We start from the raw sequence: 12,888 nt of genomic DNA, 5'->3' as shown, positions 1-12,888 counted from the left end.
CTATAAAAGGAGATTTGGGACAAAATATTCCACTCACCAAAGGAAAAGTCACGGTGAAACTCCATTTTCGAAAACGGTTCTCTCACGACTCGTAAGTAAGTCATGTATCCAGTGTACCGAGGGGTTGCTCGACAGCGAGGACACGGTTTAGGAGACATGTTAAAATCGGTCTTTCGTTCGGTGGCCCCGGTGTTGAAACCGATGGTGACACGCGGATTGCACGCCTTGAAAGATGCGGCACTGACGCAAGGCAAAGAATTTCTCCAAAATGTCATCATCGACAAACAAAACCCTAAAGAAGCCTTCATGAGGGCAGGCAAAAATGTCTTGCTGCAAACGGGTAAAGACATTTTAGGCCGACGAGACACACCTATAAATGCCCTGCACGCTACCGAGTCAGGCATTCAGCAAGGACAAGGCAGAAAGAGACGACGCAGAAAACACCCTTTCACCAGACTTCAAGCGAGAAAGGCTAAGAAAAGAAGAACCGTTCGAGACTTAGACGTTTTCGATTATTGAAACACAGAAAAAAAATGATGCACCGAGAGTCTTGCGCTTGTTCCAAGACGGAACTGGACCTGTTTACCATGCCCCCCACCATGATGACGATGCAAGAATCCCAGTGGGTAGAATTTCACCCCGTCTCCTCACTGACCGATTCCGCTCCCATCGAGTTTGAAATCAAGGGACAGCCCGAAGATTACATCGATCTGAATAGCAGTTACTTGTACTTGAAAGTCAAAGTTCTAGATAAGGATAATGATGAAGTAAGCGATGAGAATATAGCTCCCGTCAACAATTTCATGCATTCCTTGTTCAGCTCAGTGGACTTGTACTTGAATAACAAACTGGTCAGCAGCAGCATGGATACTTACCCTTACCGTGCCTACCTGGAAAATCTCTTGACGTACGGAATAGATGCCAAGGATACTCATCTCAATGCTTGTGTGCTGTGGGAACCTGAGGAAGCGAAGGAGTTTGACGACCCAGATAAGACAATAACGGCTTCGGGGAAAGACAAAAGAAAATCGTAGGTGGAAAGAGTTTAGAACTGATGGATCGTTTGCATTTGGACATGTGTTGCAAGATAAATATTTGCTGAACGGAGTAAATGTCCGCTTGAGACTGAATCGCAGCAGTGCCGCTTTCCATTTGTTGGCTGATGACACTGCTACTAAGACTGGCAATCCTAAAAGCAAAATCGAGGAGGCCAAACTCTACGTACGACGCGTGGAAGTGTTACCTAAAGTGGGAAACGACATCAGTCAAACGTTGAGCAGAACGACCGCCAAGTATCCCATACGACGCGTGGAAGTGAAAACGTTCACCATTCCCGTTGGACATCATTCCATGATCGAAGATCATCTGTTCCAAGGACAGCTACCCAAACGTTTGATCCTTGGTATGGTCTCGAATGAAGCCTTCAACGGAGCCTTCAAAAAAAATCCTTTCAACTTTCAACACTTTAACGTAAAGAAAATCGAAGTCAGTCGCGATGGCAAAACCTTGTGTACCCGACCTTTCGAACCCGACTTTACCAAGAACAATTACTTGAGATCGTACTTGTCCCTGTACGAAGCCACCGGCCAGTTAGGAACCAACACCAGTCACGGTATTACGTACGAAGATTATGCAGGAGGCTATGCTTTGTGGGCTTTCGATTTCACTCCAGACCAAGGCAGCGACGAGGGACATTTCCACCCTATAAAATCGGGCCAGATTCGTGTGGAACTTCAGTTTGCAGATAAAGTGACAGAGACAGTGAACGTCATCCTGTATGCAGAATTCGATAATACCATAGAAATCAACAGTTTGAGAGAAGTCATTCTAGATTACTAGAAACCATGGAAGACTGTTATCCCTCTTTGCCTAGTGGAGAAACTTTGGAGATGGAATGTGAGGAGACCCTGGAAAAAGAAGAAGTGATCATGATGAAGTCAAGATGGCCAGAACAAGAAGCCCATTTAGTCTCCTGTTTTGCCAAACACTTGGTCGACAAAATGACGGAATTGATCAAGAAAAATTGCTATGGATGTCAAAACGATCATCCCAGTCAAATTCAACACGATAAATGCCTGATGTTGAGTCAAGAAGAAAAATTGGACGAGTATCTGGACGAAGCTTGGAGTCTCATCTCGAACGAAGACGTGTTGCACCAGTGGTATAAAGACTTGCGTGAACATTCTTGTCCACCATTAACCACTCAAGAGATCCATCGTATCGAAGCTCTCCTGAATCAGAGTGAGGAAACAGAACAAATAACCGTTTATTCGTCAGACATTTTCAAGCAAAAAGTCAGGATCGAATTGACGACTTATTATTACCTGTGAAGAAGAAAAAAAAACACACACAAATCAATGGATACCTGGGAACTTTATTACCTTTTGAACCACAGTTCGTATACGGCTTCTTGGAATCCTGTCGTCTGTGCTAAAGATGAACTCCCTCATCGCAAACCTAAAGACCATCAAGCTTACGTGATCAACACGGACGTCAGTCATCTCCCAGGAACCCACTGGGTAGCCGTCTACTTTCCTCAAGAAGGATGTGTGGAATATTTCGATTCGTACGGATTGCCCCCTTTGGAAGACGATATCATTGACTTTATGAGAAGAAATGCTCAAACCACCCGATTCAATAACGTGAAATTACAAGGCACAGATTCCTTGGTGTGTGGACAGTACTGTGTGTATTTTCTGCATCATCGCAGCCTGGGCTATTCCTTAGAACATTTAGTGACTGATTTCGATCCTCGTTCTTCTGCTAGAAACGATGTGAAAGTAGATCGATGGTTTTGTGACCATTATGCTTATCTTTTGTCTCAAGCTAGGAAACGTAGCGCCCATCAATGGCCTAATGATTTCCAACAGTGGAAATCACAATTTCATTCACAACGTTGTCAGCCCTGTTAAAAGTAGATTGTAGATTGAGAAAAATTGTTTGTGATTTGAAAAAAATTGTTTGATGTTATAGTGTTGGATTATTGTTAAAAATGTTAGAGTTGTTGTTTAGTGTTAAGTGATTTTTGAATAAAAAATGTTGTGTTTTGAAAAAATGCTTTTGTCTTTTGTTTAGCTATAAGAATGTTGGATTGATGCTCTTTCATTTCTTACTATCCCTCTCATGAACGTTGCGGCTCAAAAAACCGTGTGGGGGATGTTTTCCTTCACGTCCGCGCTTTGACTTTAAGAACCGGTTTGTTCCCAGTCTAACCATCCATTGTCGACTCATCCTCCTAAGAAGATGTGCTCCAAACTAGCTAAGCTCAACGAAGCCTACGTGAATTTGCATAGGGTCAGACACAGTCTGATACCAAAGCCAGAAGAAATAGAGAATGTGAGAATGCTAAAAATCACTGAAGACCTAATAGAAGAGCTCTTCAGAGAAGAAGTGAACAGGGAAAAAGAAGAATGGACAGAGAAGTACAGACTTCAGAGACAGCAGCAACAGCAGCAACAACAACAGCAGCAACAACCTGAACCTGACAGAGGCTTTGTCGATTGCCGTATCGACACCAAAGAGTTCTTCTTCTCTTTCCGAAGAAGCAGACCTATCGCCAGAAAGTCTATCCTCAGAGGACATCGCATTCTTAGAAACTAAAAAAGAATGCCATAGCAAACAAAAAAAACAGCCCTTTTCAGGGCTACCCCAATACTCTAGAAAAGAAATAACTATTAATTTGTCAATGTGTGTAGGTAGAGTAGTGTGAAAATAAACACTAACTCTTGCTTTAAAAAATGTGAGGGTATGTGTTTGTGAGTTTGTGTGTTTGTGTTTGTAAGCGCTCACATAAGTTGGTAAGGATAGTAGATTAAAATGATATCTTTTATTAGTGTTTGAGGTGTATATTTGGGGTTAGATTGAATTGATTTGCGTATGTGGATAGTCTATTGAAGTGATTTATAAAAAATTTTAAAATAGTAATGGGTAGCATAAAAAGTGAGTGAGTGTTTCTTTTAAGTCCGCGCGTTGCTGTTTTTTTTTTTTTTTTGGTCATGATCTAGGTAAGATGAATTTTATGTTATTAGGGGGATGTTTTCCTTCACGTCCGCGCTTTCAGTATAAATTGAAACTCGTTCGGCAGTCCAGCTACCCTTGTTGATTGATCAACACCAAAAAATGAACACGAGACTTGAGAAACTGTTGGAGCTTCATGTGCATCTGGAATATGCCAGGCGCATATTAAATGAACTGGCCGCGGAAGCCATTGTCGAGGAGGGAAGGATAAGAGAGGAGGAAAGAAGAAACAAAGAAGAGGAGGAGAGAAGATATAAAGAAGAAGAAGAAGAAGAAAGAAGATATAAAGAGGAAAGAAGAAACAAAGAAGAGGAGGAGGAAAAGGAGAGAAGAAATTTCAAAATCCCAGAGAGCGAAAATTGGGATTCTGAAGCGACATATCCTGCCTCTGCTCTCTCCCCCCAAAAGGTAAAAAGTAACTGGGGGATAAGATGTGTATGTGGCGCCAGGCCTGGAAGGTGCCACCATTAACCAGGTGTCCATGAAGTTCCAAACAAAATAGCCCTTTTCAGGGCTACCCCAATACTCTAGAAAAGAAATAACGATCGATTTGCCAATGTGTGTAGGTAGAGTAGTGTGAATATAAACACTAACTCTTTATTAATAGTGGAGGTGTATGTGTTTGTGTGTTTGTATTTGTAAATGCTGAAGTAAGTGTGAATAGTAGATTATGGGTTTCTTTATTGTTTTTTAGCGTATGTGGAGAGTATAGTTGTGGTTATATTATATGAAATGAGAAAGTAGGGGGATGTTTGGTCATGATCTAGGTAAGATCAATTTTATGTTTTTTAGGGGGATGTTTTCCTTCACGTCCGCGCTTTCACTATAAGAACCCACAGTGTTCGTCGTTCGCACCATTCTACGGAATAACGGAAAGAAAATGGTAGCTGTATCTGACCTGTTCAACAACTTGAGACACAGTTATTTTTGGATAGTTGATGGAGTATATGTTGTGGAAAGAGTAGAAAAGGAATGGAAATATCCAGTTACAAGGGATTTTGTGACAAGACAAGTGAGGAGTCTGAAACTAGCTATGGATCTCCTTGACGGTATGTTGGAAGAAGAAGTGAAGAAAATAAGAGGATTCATTAACCCTCCCTATGTAAGAGTAGGTAGCTTAAAGGAAGCTCTGCATAATACAAGATTAGTAAGATGCTTCCTACAAGATATATTAGTATGGAGTGAGTGGTCATTTGTGAAATGGGGTGTTGACCAACTTATAAAAGCCGAGGAACTTATGAAACGAGTGCTGACCCAAGAAGTAGAGAAGATAAAGGAAAGGTGGACTAAAGAAAGAAAGGAAGAACAGAATAAGAAGAAGAAATTAGAATTCGACCAACTGAATAACAACTGGATGAAAATACAGGCCAAGTTCCGAGCCATGGGTCATCCGGACTGGATGCCGGAAAAGGAGAAAAAGAAGACAGGAATAGTGACAAAAGTGAGAAGATGGTTGAAGAAGTGGAAGTGTTGGAAGAAACCCAAAGGCCCTTTTCAGGGCCAGCCATATATCTCGAAAAGAGATAGCCTTTCCATTGCCTACCCCTTTTTTATTTTATTTTTTATTTTATTTTTTATTTTATTTAAAAAAAATAGAGTCCCTCCCTGTTTCAATTTTACATAGACCCTATACAGTCCCAGGGGTTTTTTGGCCATGTTAAATTTACATAGACCCTATATTGTCCCAGGGGTTTTTGGCCATGTTAATTCCCATAGACCCTATATTGTCCCACGATTTTTCTCCATGTTAAATTTACATAGACCCTATATTGTCCCAAGGGTATTTGTAATGATAAGTCCCATTGACCCTATAAGATCCCCCTTAACTACTTACTTACCTGATCACAACTTGATGTAAAGGTGCATGCGAAGTATATAAACCCTTATCTGAAAAAGACCCCTTGAGCGAAATAATAAATGAATACATCAAATAACTACATACAGGAGGTTTTGCTATTTGCCAAATATAAAAGGATCTATAAAATTAAACATACAGGTAGTTGATATCAATAAGGTCAAATAACTGAAGCTCTAAGAATTACAAAGGAATTTTTTCAAGTTGCTGAATTTACTTTGACACTTGTTGTTTGCTTTCTGTACCTGTGTGGTAAGAAAAGTTATCGTGTTCGATTACTGTTCGAACATAAAATGTAGATAATATTCTGCTGACTTCAACAAATTCCTACCCAATCGACGACAGAATTTGCACTTTTGAATTATTTTCTTTTAGTAATCGTGTACGTCTGGACACCCTTGATAGAGCTGTCTCATGTAAGCTGTTCCATGATAGAAATTACGTCTTACCCCCGTGTCATTACATTCTAAGTTAGGCTGGGTCGATCTGTCCTCTTCAGATTCCATCACTCACATACACATTTGAGCAATATAGACTGATTTTATGTTCGAAAGAGAAATCCCATATGCTGTTGTGATGAAGAAGTTTTTCGAAGTTCAAAGACAGTAATATTAATCTTTATTTAAAATGTTAGGTAAAGTGAATAAATAACATTAGAAATTCCTTTTAACCGACTCCAGCGAAAATTGTGAAGTTTCCTGAATTCATTCCTCACTAATTTCAAACTACTCCCTTTTCTCTCCTCTCTCCACACAAAACACAACGAACTGTACTAGCGCAAGATCTAAAAGACAGTTGTTGTTTTTTTCTCGAGCGGCTAAACAGTATCCAAATGTTGCTATCACCATTCGTATCAGGAATATCTCGTACATTTGCTTTAGTGCAACTTAAGAACGAAAGAACATATTTCTTTATTAAGCGACGTAACAATATAAACTCTGATACTACGCTGAGCCCTCATAGTGCTTGTTTTGAAAATGCGATTGTAATCTGTACTAACTTTATTTGCAGTAATATATTAGATGAAGTCTTTCCTCGAATAAGATGAAGAAGAGAAGATGGAAATAAAGCAATGGATAGGTAAGATTGTAACGTTCGTTTTAAAATGAAGTAGATGTTTTAATGAAAGGTTTTCTCCTTTTGCTTCACGAATGCGCTCATGCGATCTCAAGTATATCATAAAAATCTGGTACATCAAGTTGTAGTTTATCAATCAAGTTGCATTTTATAATTCTAATTAAACCTGGAAAATAGTTCACACCGTTATAAAAAAGATATTTGAAAGCAAATTAGATCCACTGACATGAATAGACTGAACATTTCTTGAACACAAACTGACAAAGGCAACAATGTAGATCTGTGGATAAATGTCTTTGACGTAAATATGTAGACTTTCTTGGTAAACGGTATGAATATTCTTGACAGACTCTCGTTGTAAATCAAACTTAATATCGCTTTGCAAAACATATCTATAAAGTATGTAGGCAGAAATATTCATCCAATATTTTGAATACGTTAAACAAAATTATGAATTGATGAGACCCCATAATATTGTTAACACAAGAACGTATCTAAAAATAATATGAATGGTAAAACCGATTTATTAAGTTGAAGATCACACTTTAGTCGAATATTTTGTAAACTGAAGGGTGTATCGAAAAAGGTTGGCAGCTTATTGTCTTCTTCTGCTGGTTAGCTTGTACAAGGAGTATAATCGTGGAGTTGTAAAATGTTAACTCCATGCCATCACTCGCCTTGGGACCCTTTCATCGTCTTGGCGATTTACAAAGTCTCTTAAGGTTGCAAAGGCAGCATCGTCGTGTTGTTTTTTTTTTTTTTTTTTTTAACCGCGTCATCTCTACCGATTGGCTGAGCGTGGCACTTTAAGTAGTTATCTAACTTTGCAACAGTAGCGCTGACGTATTGTTTTCTCGATGCATCATGGTGTCTACCAGGGGAAGCCATACCCGTGACACAGCTTGCTGCCATGCTCAAGACACCCGTCTTGGCAACGCTGAGAGTGACCTGTTCGTCAACATACCGTATCGCGACCATTTTGTTTTGCGATCATTCGCAATGATGTGTTTCTTTTGAGTCCAATACTTTTCGTCGATATACCACAAGTTTTCGACGTACTGTTTCACCTAAACGACTTTATCGTCAGTGTGCTTGTTTGCGTCGGCAATATCTCTTTGTGGGTCATATTGCAGATTGGTGTCCTACTCAGCTCGCCGCTGTCACGCTGAGTGCCGTCGATCTGGAAGACGGTGATGTTGCATGGAGCATCTAGGCTTGCAAAGCAGGTTAACAACGAAGAGAGCTCCATGCTCTAGGACATCATGATGCCAACGTTATTGGTGAGTATAAATATGTGGTTCAGATCAAAGGTGCTGAGTAGACTGGTATAGGCTACCGTCTTGGTGGAGTACAGGGAGAGGTCGGCATCTTTCTGCGATAGCGAAAATATGTCATAGTATGGTGCTGATATCCACAGCAGGCCTGTTTGTAATTGAACAGGCTCACCAGCTACAGCGTCGTATTTAATATCGTACGCCGGGCGTCCGATCGCTATCCGGCGTCATCAGCACCTCAATTAATGTTTGTCTTCTAGACCGGAGGGCTGATTACACGAGCGGAATGGTCAGTGGGAGTTTTTCTTCACCGTATTGTCCTGAAGTGCTACGAAAAGCCTTGGGAGTAAATGTGCCCTATTGGGCGCTGATCTGCTGGAGAATTGGTCATTGACCGTGTTATTTTAGGTGTCTTGATATTCTGCCTTCCTCGGATGAAGTTAATAATGTTGGTTTCCACCTCCAATCCTGGAGTTATGTCCGGCATCCACAGAAAGAGCTTCGACACCGTAACTTTGCTCGGGTCTGCGACAAGTAATACATTGTCAGTGTGGATGCTTTTGCAGATGAGCGACACAGACTATTTGATGACTTTGCGCGTGTCCAGGAAGATGCCAAACACGTAAGTCAGCGGGAATAAAGGCAGGAAAATTACCGCGCGCGGTCAGCAGCCCTTTCGTATCGAACAGTCCAGGTCGAAGTTGGTATTGGCAGCGCCCAGCGCTTCCATTCGGGCATTGCCAACCTCATTCCTAATGTTTTCATGGTAAACTGGACCTCGTCGTAATTGTCTGTGGCATCCTTAACAACGTCATCGTCGGGGTAGCGTCTCAGGCATATTTGTAGTTGTAACGGGTCAAACTGAGGATGGTCGTTCCAACGCGACGATGTTGAGTCAGGTCTCCACCTTGTGATTGTCAATAAGAGAGCAGGCTCTGTTACGCTGTGCTATAATACTATTGTTTAGTACTACCTTGTCCGATGCCTCTGACGTTTGACCCACGACGTATCGGTAAGCTTTAACGGGAAGAAAATATCGGAAAATGTCCTTGACCAATAGATCCACCTGACCATTTCTTTTAGAGATTGTCGGAATAGTATTGCATGTAACCTATTGTTGCAGTCGCGGTCGGGGTTATGCAAATTCTGAAAGGAGGTCATCGCATATGCTTCCCCTGTATGGAATGCAAAAAGTAAAACGACGTGTGTCATGGTTAGCCACAAGGGCGTCGCGTTCCACCGCGGTCGTTAGACCTTTGACCTTTTTGTCGACTATCCTCATTGACCACGTTCAGCATGTCAGAGAGAACGATTTTAGTTGCTGATAAAATCAGTCATCTGAGGTGCTTACGACCGTATCAATACCATTTCTTTCACCCTCGGTTGCCAAAGCAGAAAACACTTTCTTTTGAGCATCCATATTTATGGCACTAATGTCGGATAAGCCACAGCCTTGGCTGTTGAGCTGGCCTTGGGAATGCACCGTCGATAACGCACCAGTTGAAGACAAACCAGTCGCTATAATGTACTCAGTATATTGGTCGTCGGGATACAACCACTCATACACGGATTGTGAGTTTCTTTGCGTTCTTGGGTAGTTATTGTGCCACAATTTCTAATACATTAATCGAGCATGGGGTGGTTAAGGATATAAGGTCGATGGTGATTGTCTAGCTTCAGAGGGTTAGATGGTGGCCGTTTTGGTTGGTCTGTGTGATGAACAGCCTGTAGACGTGGAGGTTTATGCGGAGAAGTTAAACGGTCAAAGGCGACGAACAGGTCTGAATCTTAGGGGCAAAGCTGTCAAGCATATAGCAGGGGCTGGTCCGATTGCTGTTGTTTGACTTCACGTAGGATCCGCTAACTTTATTAGAATTAACGCACACTGATGGTCACTGTGATCTGCATAATACATACACGATGCGGCATGCAAGCCCATCCCAAAGATCGTGTCCGATTTGACTACCTAAAAAGATTCCGCACGCTAAAGCATGTGGCTTTCTCTATGGTAGCGGACAGGAAAGGATCGTTGGCGTGGGCGCTTACCTAGGTGGTTTCATTCCGAAGGGATGTGGTCTGCAGCTGCACTTCTAATCTTCCAGGTTAGAACAATAACAGGTTGTTGGCCGGGAGACAAGCTGAGAAGGCAGCAAAATATTCATGTTGCGGCCCCAAGGACCCTCGAGTTAAGTAAGGAAGAGCACGTCAAACGCTGCCTACTTCCAGCTCGACGAAAACATATTGGCATTAATCAGAGAAGTTTGATTATGGATGATCAGCGGCTAGACCGATATGATTTCACCGTGACTGTGGATGGCGTCTGTTTCTATTTTGCTGTCTTAGCGTGAGTCATTGAAATATCTCTCTAAAAAACGACCGATATGGGACCTATCAATTTTGATGACCCGGAACAGCGGCTGAAGAGTTTGATAGTTTCGCCTGCCCGATATTGTTAAAATTGCGTTTTCACACGACTGACAATTTTTTTCCTCGTTATAGGGGAAAAGGTAGCTCCTACAAAAACGACATGCATGACGAGGCTGTGGCGGCTTATTCTGCTTCGTTTTTTTCTTTGACTTTTTTCAGCTGATCGTTTTTACTTCACCTAGAGGAAAACTCACTCGGCAGCCTCTGGCATTCTCGTTGAATCCAGGTCGCGCCAGATTATGAGTACACGCTGTTGTTTGTGGATACATCAAGAAAGATTTTGGGGCGAATTGATCTCTATTAGCATACCACCGTATTGTTTTAATAATCTTCTTAACACCTCCTCCGTAAAAGTTTGCTCTAATTTTTGCAGAGGCCTCGAAAACTCGTCTTCTTTTCGGCAGACTCCTCTGTCGTCTTCGCATCTTTCGAGCTTCGACGTCGGCGCCGCTTTTGTCGGCTTCACGCCTGTAAATGTCCCCCACCCCAACTCTGGCCTAGGCATCCCAACATTTTTTATGGTGTTGACTCTTTTTAGAAACTAGAACCACGCCATGCCAGCCATTGATGATCCTGTCGCCTCTTTATACACCCACTTTGGACAGGAGTCCACCAGCCTTCTTGGCAAAGCAAGTTATTCGCCTTTGTTCCAGTTTTCTCCTGTGCACCATTATCATGGATTTAATGGCAACACTCTTCTGTATACACTTGTGCGCCCTGGAGTGCATTTTTGACATGAACGCGGCTGAGACTCTGCACCCTGTCTGTGGAGGCTATGTCGCGAGTTACCCCCGCCAACGCCGTGACTGTTTTCTTTAGAACCACTGACTAGCTGAAAATATTGTTCATCCTTGAGTCACCCAGATCAAAAGCCTGTTTTAAATTCATCAATAACACTACTGTTCTATGGCCACTAAATAAGTCTTTTATTTGGCATTGAACTAAAATCTTACAGCTAACATTTATAAGTGATACAGTATCAGTTAGAGTGTCACTTTTGCAGTTCTGATCATTTATAATTTAGCCCAATAAAATTGGACATATATCTTTATTAAAAATTTTATTAAAAAATGTATTGTTAGGATTTGTATTATTTATGACTATGTAAATTGAAACCAAACTGTCTAGATATCACCAAGGTTTCTGATTGTTTTAAATTGTTCAATGTGGCCAAACTCTCTTTCTGCCTCTAATTACGTGAAAGGCGGGTTTCATAAATTACTATAATTCTATTTCTAAATCCTGTACATCTGTGTCATTTCCATTACGTTCTAATGAAATGTGAGAACTAAGGTATATAAACCGTTCCTTCACGTGCATACCTCATACAATGTATTTCTTTTAAAGTTACCACATTTAACTGATTTCCAAATAACATCAAAACATTTCAGTACTATTGTATAAAAAGTAACCATCAGAAACATTTTAACTAGAGTGTCTTGCAAGCACAAATAATGACCATTAGAGTGATTTACTGTGCCACTGATCTAATCGAGGACACTAACATGTGAAATAAGAATACATAAACATGTAGGAATGTATATGGTTATGCACACATTATACTTCGAGTGACGAAAGCTTTAGAGTCATGTTGGAAATACTCGCTGTCTTTTTCTGCTGCCTTACACTGTTCGACTTGTTCATGTACTTTCAGTGTTCTGATCACCTGGTTGTTCCGTGTTTCTTGTCGTTTATGTAATGGGTTTTAATAAAATGAATAGATCACAATTCATATAATGAGCTGAATTTTGTAGACCACATTTCAGGTTAATCATTGTATCGCAATATATCTTTTAATCTGTGCAGGGTAAGTTAAAATATTTAACATTCAAACAACAAAGAGTTAAATAATCGTTTACATTGTATCCCTTACATCGCTTACTTATTACTACTCCGAAGTTAACCCTGCCCCCCCCATTAATTTCGTTCGTTCCTTATGAAGTCTTTTGTAACTCTCAGGCGTAGTTGCTTTTTGCATTGCTTATTTCTTCCTGTTTGCATTCTACATATTCTTGTACAATTTTACTCTGTAATTATCCTATTAAATGTCTCATTATTGATTTCATTATCAGTTATTACATTGCTTATTGTGTCATCAATACTGTTCAGTTTACTAATGGCATATACTATTATTACATCGTGTTGAAAGCTATGGAGATAAATCCCGTTGCTCTTCCGTCGTCTCCTAAACCAGCAGCTGCAAAATCAATTCCACACAAAACTGCAGTCATGTTAACC

Source organism: Sinohyriopsis cumingii, chromosome 19, assembly GCF_028554795.1.
Source record: "Sinohyriopsis cumingii isolate HCF-2022 chromosome 19, ASM2855479v2, whole genome shotgun sequence".
Lineage (NCBI taxonomy): Eukaryota > Metazoa > Mollusca > Bivalvia > Unionida > Unionidae > Sinohyriopsis > Sinohyriopsis cumingii.
This window is presented reverse-complemented; position numbering follows the sequence as displayed.